This window comes from Lathyrus oleraceus, chromosome 1 (genome assembly GCF_024323335.1).
Source record: "Lathyrus oleraceus cultivar Zhongwan6 chromosome 1, CAAS_Psat_ZW6_1.0, whole genome shotgun sequence".
NCBI lineage: Eukaryota > Viridiplantae > Streptophyta > Magnoliopsida > Fabales > Fabaceae > Lathyrus > Lathyrus oleraceus.
This window is the reverse complement of record NC_066579.1, coordinates 288,002,159-288,024,907: the sequence shown is the minus strand read 5'-3', so window position 1 is coordinate 288,024,907 and position 22,749 is coordinate 288,002,159. Positions and strand designations below refer to the sequence as shown.

Below are 22,749 nucleotides of genomic sequence, written 5' to 3'. Positions count from 1 at the left end.
CAGGATCTTCTCTACTCTTAATCCCGATCCGACTCTGTTGGGAGATACCTATTTCTCTTTGCATATGAGGAATGCAAAGGGCGGTGGTGTCATTGTGTGCTGTTTGCCTCTGTTGTATAAGTGGTTTATTTCTCACTTACCGTAGACGGTCGCCTTCAAGGAGAACAAGGGATGTCTACGGTGGTCCACGAGACTCATGTCTCTCACTAATGATGATATCTCTTGGTACAACCGTGTGTATGATGGTGTGCAAATTATCGACTCTTGTGGTGAATTCTCCAATGTACCTCTTCTTGGTACATGTGGTGGGATTAATTACAACCCTGTTTTAGCACGTCGTCAACTTGGGTTCCCCCTAAAGGATAAACCTAATAACATTTTGTTAGAGGGTGTATTCTTTTAGGAGGGTAAAGATCCCCAAAACTTGAAGGGCAAAATAAAACTAAGGCGGATGATACTTTGATGATTAGGGGGAAAAATAAAACTAAAATTGGATCTAGATTAAATATCAAATAACACGGATATCGGTATGTAGTTCGTCGTAATTAGGGAATCAAATCTTCGTTGGTCTTTTTCTTAGTTTTAAAATAAGTCTTTTCAATAGACACTATTAATTAAAAGTCTTTTCCTCAAACTCTCGCTCTGTTGAATTAGACTATCACTTTATATTAACGTACGCTCTCACTATTTCGTTAAATCTAAAATCACTTTTTGAAAACAATAGAATCTATAGAAACTCTTTTTAAGAAAATACTAACCGTTTAAACGCCCTCGTCTCAAACTCTCGCTCTGTTGACTTAGACTATATGATTAAACTTAAATGCTTAACTCTCGTCCTCACATTTAACCTTTAAAAATAATTTTTGAAAATGATTAGAATTTAATTAACTTTAAAAATTGCTTTCGCCCTGATTTAAAGTTAATGTTCAATTTACACTGTCCAGTTAAAAGCTCAAACCGTCGTTCTATTGATTTTAACTTCTTTATGTCTTTTACTCTCGTACAAAAACTTTGGTATTAACTCTGTAAATTGAGACCAGAAAAAGAGTGACTATATTTTAAAATAAATTTAAACCAACTCAGTTTTGATTCCTTTATTCCGCTTACTTTACATACCGATATCTAAATTGCTTAGCCGGACATGCTAAACATGCCTAAACAATAATCATGCATAAATACGGCCATATCAAACAGACAATATATATAAACAGCAGCACAGAGCATATGTAAATTAAAACAATAAATCAATTAATGAACCTGGAAAATTACTAGAAATCTTGGTTTTGTTCCTAGCTTCGACGCTCGAACATTCCACCACAAGTCGGTTGGATTTGTTCTTCACAATTCTTGATCAGACAGGTAAATAAAAAACAAGGAAATAAAATACTATGATCTAACGTAAGGTTAGATCCAGTAAAAATTACGCAATAGTTTCCGGTGTAGAAACTATTGTGAAAATAAATAAATTGAATGCTTAGTAAATTAAGCTAGCAAAGAAAAGAAAATAAAAATGCTAAGAAAATAGAATGCTGGAAAATTAGAAAGCAGGAAAAATATTGCACGGCGTAGAGAGATGTCAATTGGATCCTTTGAGGTCTATTTATATTCATCCATAAAGTAACCGTTTTCTCAAAAGTATCTTCAGTAGGGTTTCTAAAGCGTCAACGAGTCAAGAGGAAAAATAGGGGAGAACCGCCTTCTGTTACGCACGTCAATGCCAAAAAATAGGAGTGGGGTGTGTGACGTCCGTCACACCATGTGTTACGATCGTAACACTAAGTAGAGGGGCGTGACACTCGTCACATGCCCGTGGCGGTCGTCACAGCCATTTTCCTTGTAGTTGGTGTGGGCTGGGCTTTAGTGAGATGCTTTCCTACAAAGTCTTCTTTTTGCACCCCTCTTCTTTCTTTTTCACCCATGCTTTAAATAATGACACCTGAAATAAATAAAAAGAAAATACCGAGTAATATCGAATAATATAAAATAAATCGAATCAAATAACAATATAATTTAATTAAATCAAGTCCAAAAATGTGATATTATTTCATGTTATCAAACTCCCCCACACTTAGACTTTTGCTTGTCCTCAAGCAAGATACAATGTAGAAATCATTTTAAAATATTAGCCAGATGAAATTTCCAAACACACATCAATTCGTACTAGGTTGCAAGTAAATCTCGTTTAGAAATAACCTGAGTTTAGTCTTAACATCAACAACTACCGTTACAACATCAGATAACCCCACCTTATGCAAACCAGTTCGAGTCATGCTATTATAGCTAGCCTAGTTCTTTTACTCTTATTTCACCCGTTTTCATTCTAGCGAAATCACATTAAGCCCTTTATCTTTTCGCGCACATAGTGGAGTAACCGGTTAGCGATTCTGATCCCCTTTTAGCTAGAAGTTCTGGTACATAAGTTGGATAACCTCGTTATTTAGTCCATTGCAAATTGCGGGGGATCGGACCGTAGTCCGCCCTACCAAGTTCAGCACCAGAAACCGCTGAACCAACTCACAATGGATCGTTCATACTATGTTTTGTAGGGTCCGCAACCTTTGGATTAAATGATCGGGTAAGGATCACCTAACTTAATTAGTGCATTTCCTGATTTTTAATATGTTGTTTTGGGAATCATTCACTTATATTCATCGGCTCTCCACGTAGTTTGCTATTAAGATGGTGCCGACTTCTCGTATAAACTACTCGGGGTTACTATAAAACTAAAAGTGCAAGGAATTGGTATAATAAGTACTTATCCTGGTCTAACATGCTGAGGTTTTTAGAGTGCTGGGGCGGTAATAATTTTGTCTTAATTTCACTCAAGTTTTATAAAATAAGCATCCTTTATACTTATTGAGTGTGTTGAATTTTGTTATGGCTCAAGAAAATTGAGGGGAATAGATAATAAAAAAATTCCACACTAGGGACTTGACTTAAAATAAATTATATATTTTTTTTATATGAAAGGGAAATAACATACTTGAAAGGGAAATATTGAAAGGAAAATAAATATAACTGAAACAAAGTTTTCCCCCCTACACTTAAATGAAACATTGTCCCCAATGTTTCAAAAAACAAAAGAAATAGAAAAAAAAAGAAGGAACCCAAACTCAATTCTGCCTGCGTCCTCTTGTTCTCGGACCTGGTGATCGTTGACGTACTTCCAAGTCATCAAACTTGTTAAGCAAGTCAGTGAACCGCTGGTCGGTTATTGCATTCCTCTCTTCTTGTTGTTGTTGCATCTGGCGCATCAGTTGCATTACTTCGTTATTCTGCGCATGCATGGCATCAAGCCGTTGGGCTTGATGTTCAATAGCATCCATGATGTCATCATTTGTTGCGGGCCTTCTTCTTCGACGACGCCGGGAGGATGGACCAGCCACATTATCGGAAGGATTATGTGGGACCGAATGTTGTTCAGGACCTTGATCACCTTGCTCCATTTCATCAAACTCGTCTGGGGGCGGGTTTGCTTGTGTAGGCTTGGTAGGTTCGGGAGCATTCAGATCGTATATGAATCGGTTGGGGTTGGTGACATCGGTGAGGGTAATGTTGGGCAAAACAACGCTTGGGACTTCTTGGTTATTCACCATAAGATAATACTTCCCGCCTACCCTATTTTTGATTAAGCGGCTGGAGAGACAATAGCTTATATCCATAAACAGGGGTGGCAAAGATTGCAAATTCTGAAGTCGGTCCCCTAGATTTAAGCCGAGTGCGATGGTGGTTATTAATCCTCCAATCACAAAAGGTTGGCGGCCTGGAGCACAAAAGGTACGAATATGGTGAAGTAAGAAAGAGGCGGCGTTTACCTTTGTGTCGGCTGAAAAGATGCAGTGGAGGAAGAATAATTCTTTCGTGTTGACTTTACTGTTGTTGGGTCTTCCAAAAATGGTGTTTTGCAGAATACAGATAAAATACCGGATAGTGGGGTTGTGTATGTGCGAAGCAAGTAATGCATCCCAATTAGTGGTTTCCACACCGGATATTTTTCCAAAGAGGTCGAATGCGTTCGTGTTCCACTCTGAGTTTGGAGGGATTCTTGGGTGGACTTGGTCTCCTACAGGAAAGTGTAGCATGGCACTCAACTGGTCCTAAGATAGTGAGTACTCAGTGTTGAACATGCGGAAATTTGCGGTACCGGTTAAGTATTCGTTCTCACCGGGTGGAGTGGTGTAGGAATAAGAACTTAAAAACTCCAAGGTGAGTGATGGGTATGTTGGGTGATTTTGTGTGCAAAGAAAAGTTAAATCAGAAAGCCTAAGCAGCCATTGCACACCTTAAAGTAATCCTAATTCTTGTAAGCAATTTAAATCTGGGTACCTGGTAGATATGACATCGCGTTGTTGGAACCGAACGAACTGCTCTCGTTGATAGTTGCTATCTTCAGATCGGAAAATAATATTTCCGAATTGCACTTCTTGATGTTAGTTCTCCGCCATATTGATAGGTAGGTAGAAAGAAGGAAAAGAGGATGAAATATATTTGTATAGAATGGCTTGTTGGAATGATGTGGTGTAGGAAGAAATGTATTGTGGGTATTTATACGAAGAGTTTTGAAGTTGGGAAGAGGAGTGGGTGAGAGAAAAATAAATGTGGATGAATGTGAGTGGAATGGAGTAAAGAGGTGGGTTGAATGGGGAAAATAAAAAGGTGGGGAGTAACGGTCATGACCCTAACGGTCATCAACGTTTACGAGGAATCACGTTGTCACGCTCGTGACAGAGTGTGTTACGGGCGTCATGGGTTGCGTGGCGACCATGACAGTATGTGTGACGCTCGTCACGCTGGTGAGCATGCAACGGTCACTGCGCTCGTGACATGGCATGCGTGGAAGCTTTTATAATTTTTTTTTATTATTATTTTTTTAGTTTTGTTTATAATATTTGCTATTGTTTTATTTTTGAATTGCCATGGATGCTACTCTACTACACATCATAGTATATATATATTTTTTCTGATAAACCATGTAAGTAGTAGCATACAATATATATCATCATTGGGAATTTTAGATAATGCATAAATCAAAATAAAATTTAATTTAACCAATAATGCCAATAGCTTCATAAAAATAAACATAATGTAATATTTGACTGAAAAATAAAACATGCGAAAAATAAATCCTAAGATTAAAAGTAATGTTAAACGAAACTATAAATTTCCTAAAACTAAAACTAATTAACTGCAATTCTTCTAGCCACTGGTAGAATCTCTCGTCGGAGGAGCAAAGGAATTGACACGGTGTAGCAACTCGTGGAATTGATTTGTCATTCCACTCATGTATTCCAGAAATTCATGTCCCATCTTAGTTAACTCTTCTCTAATGGCATCTTGTTCTGACATCAAGGCTTGAATAGCGGTATTATAATCAGTTCCGGGCATATGATGTCTAAGATCAGGTATCGCCGATTCTGCAGACGGGATAGGATGATGTGGAGAGGCAGCATCATGGTAACCAGTTGGTGTCTGCGGATCAGACTCAGCATAAGGAATCTGGTTGTCAAGAATCTCATAATCTTGGATGGTTTCAACAGATCTAACAGGAGAAGGTATTCCATCCAGGTTGTAAAGCCAATTATTTCGGTTATGGACACTAGTCATCGGGCTAGGCATGGTGAATAGGTAAAAAGCTTGGTTATTAATTAATAGTTCAAACTCTTCAGGTCCAAGGTTTCCTATAAACATAGTGTTGAAGAGGAAAAGTATATTCATAGGCTCAATACCACAAAAAGGGTTCAAATCAAGCATGGGTTGGCGCAATCCAATAGCATTAGCAATCATAGTTATCAATCCTCCTATTTGGATCGGTGCACGATCATCTTGAATAAGGAGGTCAAAACTCGCCAACATATAAGTGGCACCATTCACTGGACGGTTCTGGGAAGCACAAAATATTATGAAGAGTTCATCACATGATATTGTGGTAATGTTTGATCTCTTCCCAAAAAGAGTGTGTGCTAGGATCTTGTGGAAATAACGAAAAGCCGGGATATGTATGTTTCCAGAAAGAAACTCATGTTCCTCAGGGTCGTCATTTCCCGTCAAACTTCCCCAAAAATGCTTAAGCTCTCTATATTCAAAAAGGTCTTCTTGGCTCATGGTGAATGTGTCAAAAGAAGTAGGGAACCCTAAAAGGTTAGTAAATTCTTAAATGTTAAACTGATACTCCATATTGAACATCCTGAATTGAATGAAACCTCGGTTTATTCCTTTTCCATGGTTTGGTAAATAAATCAGGGAGCTAAGGAATTCTAGAGTTAGCCTCCGGTAAGTAACAAATTGTCTTCGAATAGGGGTGGTTTCCCACCCTCTTTGACTCAGCAGATATAGGACACACTATCTCTTAACCCAAGAACGGTCATTGCATAATCATCAGCATAAAAACTTGGGTGCATCTCTCTCTCAGCTAGTTCTTCAAATTTTTGTCTCTGAGCTCTCCCTCGGAATTTGATACCCATGCGATCAATATGTCCCATTAGGTTAGTGTTAACTAAAGAAAAAGAAAAACAAGAATTTAGTCAGGATTTGGCCAGATGCCGAAAGAAGAAAAGAAGAAAAATTTAATTAAAATAAAGAATATGAAGAATGAAAACTGAATAAAATCAAAAAGAATAATCAAAGAAAAAAATAAAAATTTGTGGGTTGTCTCCCACGAAGCGCTTTGTTTAATGTCGCAAGCTCGACATAAAACTATTAAATGTTAATCTATTAATTTTGGAGACAATACGTCTAAGTGCAGGACTTGCGAGTCTTCATTGTTTTCATCATAGTGATAATGTTTTAGACGCTGCCCGTTTACGATAAATGATTCAATAGATTTTCCTTTAATTTCTACAGCTCCACTGGGAAAGACATTAGTGACTTGGAAATGGCCTGACCATCTAGATCGTAGCTTTCCTGGGAATAACTTAAGTCTAGAGTTAAACAATAGGACTACATCGCCTTGTTTGAAAGTTTTTCTTGATATGCGTTTATCATGCCATTTTTTCGTTCTTTCCTTGTAGATTCTGGCATTTTCGTATGCGTCTTGTCTAAGTTCCTCTAATTCGTTTATATCAAGAATTCGCTTTTCACCGGCGGCCTTATAGTTTAAATTTAAATTTTTAATAGCCCAATAGGCCTTATGTTCTAACTCCACCGGGAGGTGGCAAGATTTACCATAAATAAGCTTAAATGGGGTTGTTCCTATGGGAGTTTTGTAAGCGGTTTGATATGCCCATAAAGCTTCGGGTAATTTTGATGACCAGTCTTTCCTCGATGTAGCGACAGTTTTTTCCACTATCTGTTTAATTTTTCTATTAGACACTTCCACTTGTCCACTAGTTTGAGGATGGTAAGGTGTTGCTACTCGATGTTTTACACCATACTTAAACAATAATTTTTCGAGTATCTTAGATATGAAATGCGATCCACCGTCACTGACTACTATTCTTGGGACACCAAATCTTGGAAAGATTATATTCTTAAAGAGTTTAATTGCTACTCGTGTGTCGTTTGTTGGAGAAGCTATAGTCTCAATCCATTTTGATACGTAATCAACCGCTACGAGTATGTACTTGTTACCGAAAGAAGGTGGAAAAGGTCCCATGAAATCTATCCCCCACACATTGAAAATTTCTACTTCCAAAATGCCTTTTTGTGGCATCTCGTCACGTCTAGATATGTTTCCTGTGCGTTGACACCTATCGCATTTCTTGACAGCGGCATGCACATCCTTCCATATGTTTGGCCAATAAAGACCGGCTTGTAGGATTTTAGAGCAGGTTTTGGATGTACTTACGTGTCCACCATAAGGAGCGGAATGACAATGTTGGATTATACTTTCTACCTCTTCTTCAGGTATACAACGACAGAAAATACCATCGAGGCCTCTTTTGAAAAGTAAAGGGTCGTCCCAGTAATAATGTTTTATGTCATGGAAGAATCGTTTCTTTTGTTGGTAGGATAAATCAAGTGGAACCACTCCGGCGGCTAAATAATTGACAAAATCGGCGTACCATGGTGTAACGCATACAGCCAAGGTGGTCTCTACCTGTTCATCAACTCTATTTTCTTCCAAATTAGCTATAAGTTTATCGTACGATAAATCATCGTTGATCGATGTTCTTTCCGGTTCCAGGTTTTCAAGTCTAGAAAGGTGATCTGCTACTATGTTTTCAGTTCCTTTTTTATCTTTGATTTCCAAATCAAATTCTTGTAGCAACAAGATCCACCTTAGGAGTCTAGGTTTAGCATCCTTTTTTGTTAAGAGGTACTTAATGGCAGCGTGATCAGTGTAAACGATTATTTTAGCTCCGACCAAGTCGGAACGAAATTTATCTAGTGCAAATACTACTGCTAAAAGTTCTTTCTCGGTCGTGGCGTAATTCATTTGTGCTTCATCTAGAGTTCTACTCGCATAATATATGACGTGAAGTTTTTTATCCTTTCGTTGTCCTAAAACAGCGCCTACGGCGTAGTCACTTGTGTCACACATTATTTCGAATGGTTCATTCCAATCCGGGGTCTGCATTATGGGCGCGGAGATCAATGCTTGTTTAAGTGTTTGAAATGCTTCTAAACATTTATTGTCGAAGATGAATTCAGCGTCTTTCATTAATAATCCGGTTAAAGGTTTAGTTATTTTAGAGAAATCTTTAATGAATCGTCGGTAAAAACCGGCATGTCCTAAGAAGCTTCGTATTTCTCTCACAGTTTTCGGAGGTTGAAGGTTTTCGATTACTTCTATTTTGGCTTTGTCTACTTCAATTCCTCTATTTGATATGATGTGTCCTAAAACAATTCCTTCTTGTACCATAAAGTGACATTTTTCCCAATTAAGTACTAGGTTTACTTTTACACGTCGTTCTAGAACTCTTTCTAGGTTTTCAAGACATTCTTCGAAACTTTGTCCGCATACGGAAAAGTCATCCATAAAGACTTCCATGATGTTTTCGAGAAAATCGGCGAATATTGCCATCATGCACCTTTGGAAGGTTGCAGGAGCATTGCTTAAGCCAAACGCCATTCGTCGATAAGCGAAGGTACCAAAGGGACATGTGAACGTTGTCTTTTCTTGGTCATCAGGATGAATTGGTATTTGGAAGAAGCCTGAGTAACCGTCTAGATAGCAGAAATGAGAATGCTTGGCTAGTCGCTCTAACATCTGGTCTATGAATGGTAAATGAAAATGATCTTTTCGGGTTGCTTTGTTTAGCTTCCTATAGTCAATGCACATTCTCCATCCCGATTCAATTCGTTTGGTTATAGTTTCTCCTTTTTCATTTTTGATCACTGTTATACCTCCTTTCTTTGGTACTACGTGTACAGGACTAACCCATTTGCTATCGGATATAGGATATATGATACCTGCCTCTAATAACTTCGTTACTTCCGTCTTCACTACCTCACTCAGGATCGGGTTTAGTCTCCTCTGATGTTCCCTAGAAGTTTTACAGTCTTCTTCTAGCATGATGCGGTGCATACAAATAGAAGGACTTATCCCTTTAAGATCGGTGATGTTGTATCCTAGTGCGGTTGGATATTTTCTTAAGATATGTAGGAGTTTTTCGGTTTCAAGTTTTCCTAGGTCTGCATTGACTATCACTGGTCGTTCAAGTTCTAAGTCTAGGAATTCATATCTCATATTTTTGGGAAGTGTTTTCAGGTCGAGGGTTGGTTTCTTAAGGCATTGCGTAGGATCCGATGTTATTGCTAAACTTTGGTTCAGTCTATCTTCTACACGATAGTCGGACAAATCGTCATTTTCTAATTTTGTTTCTTTTATGCATTCATCGATGATATCCATGAAGTAACATGTGTCTTCTATTGCAGGTGCTTTCAGAAATTTGGAAAGAATGAACTCAATTTTCACTTCTCCTACTTCGAAAGTGAGTCGTCCTCGTTTTACGTCTATGATAGCACCGACGGTTGCTAAGAAGGGTCTTCCCAATATAATGGGGGTAACTTCATCTTCTCTTATGTCCATAATTATAAAATCGGTGGGAATGTAGAATTGACCTATGCGCACGGGAACGTTTTCAAGAATTCCTACGGGATATCTAACGGAACGATCTGCTAATTGCACAAACATTTTAGTTGGTCTTAATTCTCCCATTTCAAGTTTCTTGCATATGGACAAGGGCATAACACTGATACCGGCTCTTAAATCGCATAAAGCTTTATCTATGACAAATTTTCCTATATGACAGGGTATAGAAAAACTACTAGGGTCTTTAAGTTTAGGAGGCATATTCTGGATTATTGCGCTACACTCAGCAGTGAGTGTAACAGTTTCGCTATCTTCAAGTTTCCTTTTATTAGATAAAATTTCTTTTAAGAACTTAGCATATGAAGGCATCTGTGTAATAGCTTTTGTAAAAGGAATCGTGACGTTTAATTGTTTCAGTAGGTCAACAAATTTTTTAAATTGGCCCGCGTCTTTGGTTTTAATTAGCCTTTGAGGATAAGGGATAGGTGGTTTGTAAGGTGGCGGAGGTACATAAGGTTCTTTGTTTTCTACGGTTTCTTTATTACACTCTTCCTTTTCCTTAGGTCTACCTTCTTCCTCAGTTGACTTTTTAGAGTTTTGGTTCTCAATCCTTGGGTCAGATGGTCCTTCTACCTCTGTTCCACTTCTTAATATAATTGCATGAGCATGGCCTTTCGGGTTAGGTTGGGGCTGTCCAGGAAAGGTACTAGTTGGGGCAGCAGTAGGCGCTTGTTGTTGAGCTACTTGCGAGATTTGTGTTTCCAGCATTTTGTTATGGGTAGCCAGGGCATCTACTTTACTTGCTAGTTGTTTAATCTGTTCGTTAGTGTGTACATTCTGGTTTAAGAACTCTTTATTGGTCTGCTGTTGAGAAGCTATGAAGTTCTCCATCATGATTTCCAAATTGGATTTCCTAGGAACGTTATTGTTAGGTGTAGATGGGGTCGGCTTTTGATATCCAGGTGGTATAGCTGGGGCTTGACTGGGAGCTTGTCCTGGTGCGTATAAAGTGTTGTTACTTTTATATGAATAATTAGGATGGTTCTTCCAGTTTGAGTTATAGGTATGCGAGTAAGGATTTCCTTGAGCATAGTTCACCTGCTCTGCTTGGATTCCTGTTAGGAGTTGACAATCTGTAGGAGTGTGACCTTGAATTCCACAGACTTCGCAATTTTGAGTTACGGCAACCACGGTGGCTGGAGGTGATACATTTAAACTTTCGATTTTCTGGGCAAGAGCATCCACTTTTGCATTAACATGATCAAGGCTACTTATCTCGTACATGCCCCCTTTTGTTTGAGGTTTTTCTACCATTGTTCGGTCGCTTCCCCACTGATAATGGTTTTGGGCCATGCTCTCGATAAGTTAATAAGCGTCAGCGTAAGGTTTATCCATAAGCGCACCATCGGCGGCGGCGTCTATTGTTAACCTTGTGTTGTACAAGAGACCATTGTAGAAGGTATGAATTACTAACCAGTCCTCTAAACCATGGTGTGGACAAAGTCTCATCATGTCTTTGTATCTTTCCCATGCTTCGAAAAGAGACTCGTTATCTTTCTGCTTAAATCCATTTATCTGGGCTCTTAACATAGCTGTTTTGCTTGGAGGAAAATATCGGGCAAGAAAGACTTTCTTCAACTCATTCCATGTGGTGACTGAGTTGGAAGGAAGAGACTAAAGCCATCTTCTAGCTTTATCTCTTAACGAGAAAGGAAAGAGACGAAGTCGAATTGCCTTTGAAGTGACACCATTAGCTTTAACAGTATCAGTGTATTGGACAAATACGGATAAATGAAGGTTTGGATCCTCGGTAGGATTTCCAGAAAATTGGTTCTGTTGCACTGCCTGCAACAGCGAAGGTTTATGTTCGAAGTTGTTTGCTTCGATTGCGGGTGAAGCAATACTCGAATGCGGCTCATCTTGCGATGGAGCAGCGTAATCTCGAAGAGCACGAGCTGGTTCTGCCATCTCTGGTATCGTCGAAGGAAGGAGATTTTTGAGATCAGGAATTTCGATTGGAGGAAGATTGTTTGCAGCACGATACTCCCGAATTCGGCGTAAGACTCAGAGATATCGTTCAACGTCATTGATTCGTAAGTAATACGACTCGCCTTGTGAGCGAGTGTGTGGCATACAAATCAACGAAAGACAGGGGAAATAAAAATTGCCTTAGTCTCTACAGCGTAACAGAAGAGTTACGATATCGACTAAATAAAAGTCCTCGGCAACGGCGCCAAAAACTTGATCGCCACTTTATGAGTCTATCGAGTATTAACTGCAAGTGCACAGTCTAATCGCGTAGTTTTAAAAGATATCGATCCCACAGGGACTTAATGAATCGATATACCGTTTTTCTAGGGTTACTGCGTAAAGCTAAGGCGGATGATACTTTGATGATTAGGGGGAAAAATAAAACTAAAATTGGATCTAGATTAAATATCAAATAACACGGATATCGGTATGTAGTTCTTCGTAATTAGGGAATCAAATCTTCGTTTGTCTTTTTCTTAGTTTTAAAATAAGTCTTTTCAGTAGACACTATTAATTAAAAGTCTTTTCCTCAAACTCTCGCTCTGTTGAATCAGACTATGACTTTATATTAACGTACGCTCTCACTATTTCATTAAATCTAAAATCACTTTTTGAAAACAATAGAATCTATAGAAACTCTTTTTAAGAAAATACTAACCGTTTAAATGCCCTCGTCTCAAACTCTCGCTCTGTTGACTTAGACTATATGATTAAACTTAAATGCTTAACTCTCGTCCTCACATTTAACCTTTAAAAATAATTTTTGAAAATGATTAGAATTTAATTAACTTTAAAAATTGATTTCGCTCTGATTTAAAGTTAATGTTCAATTTACACTGTCCAGTTAAAAGCTCAAACCGTCGTTCTATTGATTTTAACTTCTTTATGTCTTTTACTCTCGTACAAAAACTTTGGTATTAACTCTGTAAATTGAGACCAGAAAAAGAGTGACTATATTTTAAAATAAATTTAAACCAACTCAGTTTTGATTCCTTTATTCCGCTTACTTTACATACCGATATCTAAATTGCTTAGCCGGACATGCTAAACATGCCTAAACAATAATCATGCATAAATACGGCCATATCAAACAGACAATATATATAAACAGCAGCACAAAGCATATGTAAATTAAAACAATAAATCAATTAATGAACCTGGAAAATTACTAGAAATCTTGGTTTTGTTCCTAGCTTCGACGCTCGAACACTCCACCACAAGTCGGTTGGATTTGTTCTTCACAATTCTTGATCAGACAGGTAAATAAAAAACAAGGAAATAAAATACTATGATATAACGTATGGTTGGATCCAGTAAAAATTACACAATAGTTTCCGGTTTAGAAACTATTGTGAAAATAAATAAATTGAATGCTTAGTAAATTAAGCTAGCAAAGAAAAGAAAATAAAAATGCTAAGAAAATAGAATGCTGGAAAATTAGAAAGCAGGAAAAATATTGCACGGCGTAGAGAGATGTCAATTGGATCCTTTGAGGTCTATTTATATTCATCCATAAAGTAACTGTTTTCTCAAAAGTATCTTCAGTAGGGTTTCTAAAGCGTCAACGAGTCAAGAGGAAAAATAGGGGAGAACCGCCTTCTGTTACGCACGTCAATGCCAAAAAATAGGAGTGGAGTGTGTGACGTCCGTCACACCATGTGTTATGGTCGTAACACTAAGTAGAGGGGCGTGACGCTCGTCACATGCCCGTGGCGGTCGTCACAGCCATTTTCCTTGTAGTTGGCGTGGGCTGAGCTTTAGTGAGATACTATTCTACAAAGTCTTCTTTTTGCACCCCTCTTCTTTCTTTTTCACCCATGCTTTAAATAATGACACCTGAAATAAATAAAAAGAAAATACCGAGTAATATCGAATAATATAAAATAAATCGAATCAAATAACAATATAATTTAATTAAATCAATTCCAAAAATGTGATATTATTTCATGTTATCAGAAGGAAAGAGTTGGGTCCTAAGAATTGTATTGTTATGGAGCCTTACACTGCTTGGGTTAGGAAGAGAGCGTCTGAGTATCTCATGCCTTACGAGTATCCGAGACCTACACCTTTGGTTATGGTTGGGCCTTCAACCCTCCCTAACCAAGGAGTAGAGGAGTTGAGAAACGAAGACCGATCACGTGCTTGGATCTGTGAAAGGGAAGAGTTGCTTCAGCAGATCAAGGAGAAGGACGCTTTGATAGAGTTCCTCGAGCATCAGGTTATTGATGATCCTGATGATGCATGGACTTCTCTACTTCCTCAGTCTTCCAAGTTTTGGAAAAGGAAGTATGATCGACTCGCCAAGGAGAAGGCAGATATGGAAGCAGCCTACGAGAGGGAGGTGAAAAGGCTTCGCGCATCCTATCTTCTTGTGTCCCGAGCTTTAGATGATTGTTTCTAGGGATCCATAGGATGATTATTTCCCTTTTCTCTTGTATATGGTTACCAATGCTGTACTTCTTTGGTGTAAAATATTTCCCAGATATTATGTTTCCATATAAAAGTGTTTAATATTTCCAAAAAATTTGCAAATAGAACCCTAAAGTCCCTTTGAAATAAAAAACAAATCATGTGCACAAGCATTGCATGCATCATGTGCATAAGCAGGTTTTGTTCTCGGCTTCTTGTCCTGTGGTCTAACTCTGTGTTCTTCATTTATTTTGAAGACAAGCTGACTCACCGGTACTACACCAGAGCCAACATTTCAAGACTGATGGATCATTTGGAGCAAGAAAGAGGAAGTGGCCAGATTAAGTGCCTTGATGGAATCATTCTTGGCTGCCTAGAGACAGTCTTCTCCGACACCTTCAACTCCTCCCCAGAGGACAGTCATCTCTGAGATTGTCTCCTCAACTGTGCCTGCAGCCAGTGCACACTTTGCTCCAACGGCCATGCCAGCCGGATTCCCGTGTGTAGCACCTCAAATTTGCACCTATCATTGTACATACATTCTCATATTAGGTCATAACATAACATGGTCCACTGCATAACATTGCATTGTCCCTTTTGCCTCAAGTGCAAGTCATCAGGAGAATTAGGTCAAACTGGTCAGGAGATCAGTCAGTCAAGCAAGCAAGTGCATTTCTCAAGGAGCCAAGGCCTTAGGGTTGGTCCAACATGTTCACATGACTTGGGGATCCATTTGAAGTGTTTAGGTCAAGGATTGGATGTTCAGAAGTCATCAGTCAATGCACAATCAGTCAGAAACCCTAAAAGTCAACTGTTGGTCAACTGTCCATTTAATCAGTGATTTGATGATGGGATTTGGTTTGAGAGGTCTCATTCATGTCCATATAGTCTTCATATATCATGTCAAACACCATCATGAAGGAATTTGAAGTCAGATCAGAAATTTCCAAAAAGGGAAACTTGACCTGTAACTGAAACTTACCAAAAATGGAAAGTCTTGATCCTCAAACTTACATCATGATACAAGCTTCAAATGAATTTTTGCCCAACATGAAAGTTGAAGATCTTGTTCTCCCATTTCCAAAAAGTCCAAGAACTCTCAATTCCCATGTATGGTTGGCAAGTTATGATCAATTCATTTTCAAAAATTCTTGAACTTCAAAAGGCCATATCTCTCAAACCATTTGGCCAAATTGGGTGGGGTTTTCTGCAACAAGTCACATTTGATGCCCTCTTTCCAAATATGTCATCATCATTCACCAAAACTTCACCAATCAAAATGGAATTTTTGGACTTGCATGAATTGATTTCAAGTGTGGTACAAAAGTGAATTTTTGAGATAGCTATTTCTAATCAATTTGGCCATTCAAATATGTTCAGAAATCATATTTTGGTCATGTTACAAAGCCCATTTCGTGCAGTACACATAGCCATGCCTAACTTGCTTGAAATTTGGACAAAAGTACATTTTCTCACCAAATCTATCCCACCTTTTCATGAACCATGCTTGGTACCATCAAACAGAGTACAAAAACATCATTTTCTGCAAGAAGCAACCCTAGCAGCCACACTTGACAAAACAGAAAACTTCATTCTCTCAAAACCATCATTTTCTTCATTTTGCAATTCTGCAAAAAAAACCTTCAAAGAGCATGAGCTTAGGATGTCTATTTTATCATATGCCACCATTTTGGAGCCCTTTGAAGATGTGATAACCCAGCTGTAAAGTCATTTCGTGGCACTGTTTCACCAAGAACTCTCCCATGGCAGTTCAAAGTTTGGACCATCCCAAGCCTTCTCGAGCTCAAAATCTTTAACCATTCATCATTGCAAACAACTAGGAGCATCTGTTTTGAGCATACATGGCCAAATAACCACCACACCACGACTGTTCTTCACTTTTGGCCAGGTATCGAATCTCTCATTTTTCAAAACCATGCTATGCTTCTCATAGATCTTTGCATGCTGATTCTTTTGGTCTTTAAATCGTGTTGAATGGTTGCCCATGCTGAAAGAAATGCTGAGTTGAAGTTTTACATCCAAACTTGTTTTTGCTTATTGCTTCTTTGATAGTGTGATTCATTGAAAATGGATGTTGTAATGTTGATGTACACTGTTTGCTGGTTTGAATGATGTATTCGTTGCCAAAATCTGGAAAGTTTGTTCTTCATGTTCATGAACACGATCACTGTAGCTGGAACCCTAATTTTCAAAACCCAGAAATGCATTTGATCCATGGAACTCGTGTTTGCATGTGTTTCCAAGTTTCTGGGCCATGTGGCCAATGACTGCTTGCCACGTCTGGGAGCGCTGCGCTGCGTTTCATTAAACGCCCAGCCAAATTACAAGTTTGCCACCGGGCCCTAATTAAACCATTAAATCATGTTATTTTTCAATTTTTATTTCATTTTGTGACACCAACTTACAAAATTCATAACTCGTCCATTTTAACTCCAAATTTCATGGGATTTTTTGCATTGTGTTCATCTGGATCTCTAGTTTTTTATCATGATTTTTCCAGATTTTTTTGGTGAGTGGATTTTAATTGGTATTAGGGTTTGTGACATGTGCTCATATTTTGTACACTTTGCCAAAACATTTGTGAAATGGTGATACTTTATCCAATGGCTCCCAAATTTTTTGTGCTTAAACTAGACACACTCATGGTGATTTTGGTGTAGAGTTTGTGAATTTATCATTTCTGGTTTGTGAGTTATGATTTTTTGAAGTAGGGTGTGACAATTTGTGTCACACCATTGATGTGCAACTTCATGATTTTTATTACCATGCTTCTTGACCTCAAAATGCTTTGAATTTTTGCATGAATGTACTCTTGTATGTCTAGTTTACATGTGAATTTTCTTGGAATTGTTTGTGGCATTTCCTAATTGTTTGAGATTTTCTCCCCTGCTTAGTCATATGTTGACTTTTTGTGATACATGTTCCCATTTCATTTGTGAAATTCTCATACTTTATTAGATGGACATGAAATTTTACATGAGATAACTAGACCTCCTCAGCTTTGCCATGGTTTTGATCCCATTCATTTATCATATGCCATCCCTGATTTATGAATTTTTCAAGTTGATGCATGTTTGGTTGACTTCTTTGAGCATGTTCAAAATTGTTTTGACTTTCTGATTTTCATTGACTGCCTTCCACTTGTCCAAATGAGATGAAATTTGACATGCTTACCATGATATGTGTTGTGATTGATCATGATTTATTTGGTGATTTTTGGAAATGTTTGAGTTGACTTTTGATGCAAGTCTTGCTGTTGACCCCTATGAGCTTCTAAGTGCCATGTTTTGACCTAATTCGTTCATGAAATGATGATGATGATTGATATGAATGTGAAACCAATTGGGTTTGTTTCTTGATTGTTTGAACGTGATTTTGGACACTTGTCATTTGCTGTTTTGACTTTCTCATTCTCTTTTGACCCTAGGCTTGTCCTAGTGGTCCTGTTACTCACCTTTGAGCTCATGTTTTCAGGTTGACCAATAAATGATCAATGAGACCAATTCTTTTTGATTGAGCTTGCTTGGATATCATTGATTAACTTGTTTGTTTTGTAGGTGGCTTGACCCATATGATTTGAGTCTTGTGCTTTGCACATTTGATTATCTGATTTGACTGTTGATTCCTATTTCCTTTGTTTTAACTTGTGAACTGTGTACTGACCTGTTTGACCATTTCAGGTACCATTAGTTGCTTAAGTTCTTTGAACTTGCTTTGCTTTGCTATTTAGCAACTTGCTTGAGGTATAATTTCTTTTTCTTCATGTAGTCTGGAAGACCTGGCCTGTTACTTGGCCAGGCAACTGTCTGAAGTCCTCCTTAAGAGGCAATGCTTGTGTATGTTTAATTTGTCCTTGTACATAGTCAAAGTCCTCCTAAGTGAAGAGGCAATTGGCAGAACCCAAGGGATAAGCAACCTATCCCCTGCTATTCAGTGTGCCTTCTGTTTTGCTCACACCACTGTGTTGACGCATTACAGATGAAAACCCAAGATCTTGTGCAATTGTACAGTTGAGTCAGTATCTAATGTGTAGAAAGGTTCCCACTTTCTGAACCCACACATTCTTGTCAAATGCTCTCCCTGGCCAGGGATAAGAGCAATGAGGCACACCCCTCATCTCCTTTCATCTGCTTCACCTTGGCTCTCAATGTCAAGGTTAAGAGCAACATCCACCCAGTTCCAGAGGTTTGTTTGTTGAGGTTGATATGACCCCTCGACTAAAACCTAGCCTTGTTTGAGCCCCTTGCTTGTGTATAGTGTGTGCTACCTGTGCTTGTGTGTTTGTTTGGCTTGCTTCCTGTGCAAGTTAGGTTTAGTTTAGACTAATCCCTGTTTGCTTTCGCCCTCGTTGCGATCCTTTCTCTCGCCCTCGTTGCGATCGAGACTTTCCCTTTCTCTTGCCACTAGTTGCAATCGAGACCCTTGCTTCCTGTGCAAGTTAGGTTTAGTTTAGACTTGCTTCCTGTGCAAGTTAGGTTTTGCTTGGCTTGCTTCCTGTGCAAGTTAAGTGTGGGTGTGGCTTGCTTCCTGTGCAAGTCATGTTTAGGATAGGCTTGCTTCCTGTGCAAGTTAGCTAGAAACCTTAACTTAGGGACGATTTTGCATGATAACATCTAGGCTCGAGTCGTAGTCTCCCTAGTTGTGTCTCCCTCTGTTATCTGATTAGGCTAGTCCTGTATCCCTCCGTAGGGGAACTACGTCGCCCTGATCCTCATACCAGATGGGGTACGTAGGCAGGAGATGAGCTGATCTCTCCGGGCGCCTGAGTCTTTGTTTTGTCTTGTTGTGTGCTTGGAAGCCGATGTAAGTCCATCGAGTGGCATTTGGGTTCCAGTGTGCGTGTGTTTGGTTCGGATGCTGATGTAAGTCCAGTGATTGGCATTCAGGCTCCATGTTTGCCTTCTTGGGTTTGTTTGGTTCGGATGCTGATGTAAGTCCAGTGATTGGCATTCAGGCTCCATGTTTGCCTCTTTGTGTGTGTTTTGGTTCGGATGCTGATGTAAGTCCAGTGATTGGCAGTCAGGCTCCACGTTTGCCTGTGTTTGTTTGTGTGCGTGTCAGCCGAGCTACGAATGCTCTGATTCTTCTCTCGTCCGAGAAGATACGTATGCATAAGGTGCGATACCTTAGCGAGCATGTGTCGTTTCCCCAGTCCGAACTACTTCGACTCTGATGTCTATGCCTGATAGACTAAGTAGGCCCAGGATGCGATATCCTGCCGAGTCAGTTTCAGTCTGTTTTCTTGCGTCTCTTTCAGCCAGTGTGTGTGAGTGTGAGCAGTGTTTTAGCAACCATTTTTCCTTCCTTTTGTGCGTGGATCCCGTCGAGTACGACGGATGCGTAGGGGTGCTAATACCTTCCCTTCGCATAACCGACTCCCGAACCCATTCTCTTTGGTCGCGAGACCATGTCTTTTCCCAGGTTTACTCTGAGCGTTTCCTTTCCCTCTTTTGGGATAAATAACGCACGGTGGCGGCTCTGTTGTTCTTGTTTTCCCGCCGGTTTTTCGCGTGATGCGACAGCTGGCGACTCTGCTGGGGAAATAGTGAAGTTGACCTGTGCTGGTCCATCTTCCCTGAGCGAGTCTCTCCTAGCGCTCTCTAGGTTAGGATTTTGGTTGCTTTGTGCTGTGTTTATTTATTGCATTCATTATTTGTTCATTTCATTTATTGATTGCATTGATTGTGTGCATTAATGTTTGCATTCATATTCATTATTCATTCTGCCTGGCTGGTTGTCTGTTTTTCTTTGTGGGGTGGGAGTCAGTTGAGGTAAAAGGTCCAATACCCAGACCATGAGTGAAATCTAGGATGATTAGGAATAGAGTGATTCATGGGAAGCGAGTGGTATTGCGCCACTTAGCGGAACATTGATATCACGAGCAGTTCAGACCCTGGTGGGATATTGTCGTTACATACTTCAGGTGTGTATATGATGGTATTCTGCGAAAGGTTATTTATGCTGCGTTTCTCTCGACTTTACCCTGGCCTAGACGACACCCGTGAGTAGGGAAGGGTTGATTATTACAGGTACCGTTGGTGACTTGTGGTTCTGTTGGTGACTTTGGGTTCAGACAACAGTGTATTCAGTTGACCTTGGGTTTTTCAAGTTGGATTTGGGTTCTGATTTTGACTGAAGCTTCGACCTAGTGATCAGTTTGCACAACCAGCCAGTCGAGTCTGCATCATGTGCATCATAGCATATTTATTTTTCAAAAGAAATGCAAAAAGAAAAAACGAAAAAAAATGAAAAATGAAAAAAGAAAAAAAAAAAGAGAAAAAAAACTAATCTCTGCATGCATATCATTTCTCAGGTACATTCTAGAGCTTGGTCTACTGATAGAGATGGCAACCGTCCCAGAGTCGAAGCGGAAGACCTGTTCCTACAGCTTTTATCGTGAGCCACTGACTTCATTGATCGAGTTGGGTAGTCTTATGCCTAGTGACCAACTGAAGGGTTTTGTTGGGCAGTTTGGGGATATTCTGACGTTGTTGAAGACGGTAGTTGATCCGGTGCCGCTGCAGACACTTCTTCAGTTCTACGACCCGGAGCTCAGATGTTTTACCTTTCAAGACTATCAGTTGGCGCCTACTCTCAAGGAGTATTCTATTCTGATGAGCATTCCGATTCAGCATCAGGTTCCTTTCCTGGATGTACCAAAGGAAGTTGACTTCAGGGTGATTGCCAGAGCTCTCCGGATGAGTGTCAAAGAAGTTTGTGATAATTGGAAGCCCAGTGGGGAAGTCGTGGGTATGCCTTTGAAGTTTCTGTTGAGGGTAGCTAGAGAAGAAGCCGAGAAGGGGAATTGGGAAGTTTTTCATGCCCAGCTTGCTGCTATGATCTATGGGATCGTCCTATTCCCAAGCATGCCCAATTTTATTGACCATGCAGCTATCAGTATCTTCATTGGAGGGAATCCAGTCCCTACCCTGTTAGCTGACACTTACTATGCCATCCACAGTAGGCATGGTAAGGGTGGAGCCATCAGGTGCTGTCTACCTCTTCTGCTCAGATGGTTCATGTCCCTTCTGCCAGCCAGTGGACCCTTTATGGATACTCAGAGCACTCTTAAGTGGACTCAGAGGGTCATGTCGCTCACCTCCTATGACATCAGATGGCAGTCTTACCGGATGGATGTAAAGGATGTTGTTATGAGTTGTGGAGAATTCCGTAACGTGCCACTTGTGGGGACCAAGGGTTGCATCAATTACAACCCAGTGCTTTCTCTTCGCCAGTTAGGGTTCATTATGAGTAGAAGACCACTTGAAGCTGAGATAGTTGAGAGTGTGTATTTTGAGAAGCGTACTGACCCTGTTAGATTGGAGCAGATAGGGAGAGCTTGGAAGTCTATTGGTGTGAAGGATGGATCCGTCTTAGGGAAGAAGTTTGCCATTGCAATGCCCGATTACACTGATTGGGTAAAGAAGAGAGTGGAAACTTTATTGCTACCCTACGATAGGATGGAGCCATTGCAAGAGCAACCACCTTTGATTCTTGCTGATAGTGTGCCCGCTGAGCACTATAAGCAAGCCCTGATGGAGAATCGTCGGTTGAGAGAGAAAGAGCAAGACACCCGGATGGAGTTGTACAAAGCCAAAGCTGATAAGTTGAACTTGGCCCATCAACTCAGGGAAATGCAAGGAGAAGATGCTAGCAGAGCAAGGAGCAAGAAGAGATCTTACAAGGAGATGGAATCCATGTTGGATACAGAGCATAGGGAGTGTTTGAGGTTGCAGAGAGCAGAAGTCAACTATCAAAAGAAGATCAGAGACCTAGAAAAGCAACTCAAAGACAAAGACACTCAGTTGAAGAAAGAGATGGAGTTGAGACAGAAATCAAAGGACTATCTTGAAGAAGAAGTCTTGGAGCTTAGAAGACAACTGAAGGAGAAGATCACCCCTCTACCAGAATGTTCAGAATGCACACTGTTGATAGACCAGTGCCATTACCTAAAGACCCTCATTCCGGAAGACCGACTGTCTTAGACTGTGCCTTTGATTATATTTGTTGAGAATCACCTCCAGGCTTGTTGGAAGGGATTCATTTGCTTGTACTCCGTCTTTTGGATCTTTTTTGTTGAGAATCACCTCCAGGCTTGTTGGATGGGATTCATTTCTTTGTACTCTGTTTATTCGAATGTTCTGTCGACTTGGTTGTATGACCTGTTTACCCTTATTTATAGATAAGGATGTCAGTATTTCCCTGTTGTTCTCATATTTCCCTGTATCTGTTGTTCTCTTGTCGCTGCAGGTTGCCATCTTTTCAGGATGGGTCAGGCTCTTTGAATGCCTGAGAAATGAGCACATCATGTGCAT

The 22,749-nt window shown here is 39.7% G+C and overlaps 1 non-coding gene across 1 annotated transcript; it reads left to right on the top strand.

The window, feature by feature from the left end:
* The first annotated feature begins 11,456 nt into the window (after nucleotides 1-11,456).
* LOC127116206 (small nucleolar RNA R71) lies at nucleotides 11,457-11,563 on the top strand. Its single transcript, XR_007801177.1, has one exon. It is a non-coding gene; the product is annotated as a small nucleolar RNA R71 (small nucleolar RNA).
* The last annotated feature ends 11,186 nt before the right edge of the window (nucleotides 11,564-22,749 follow it).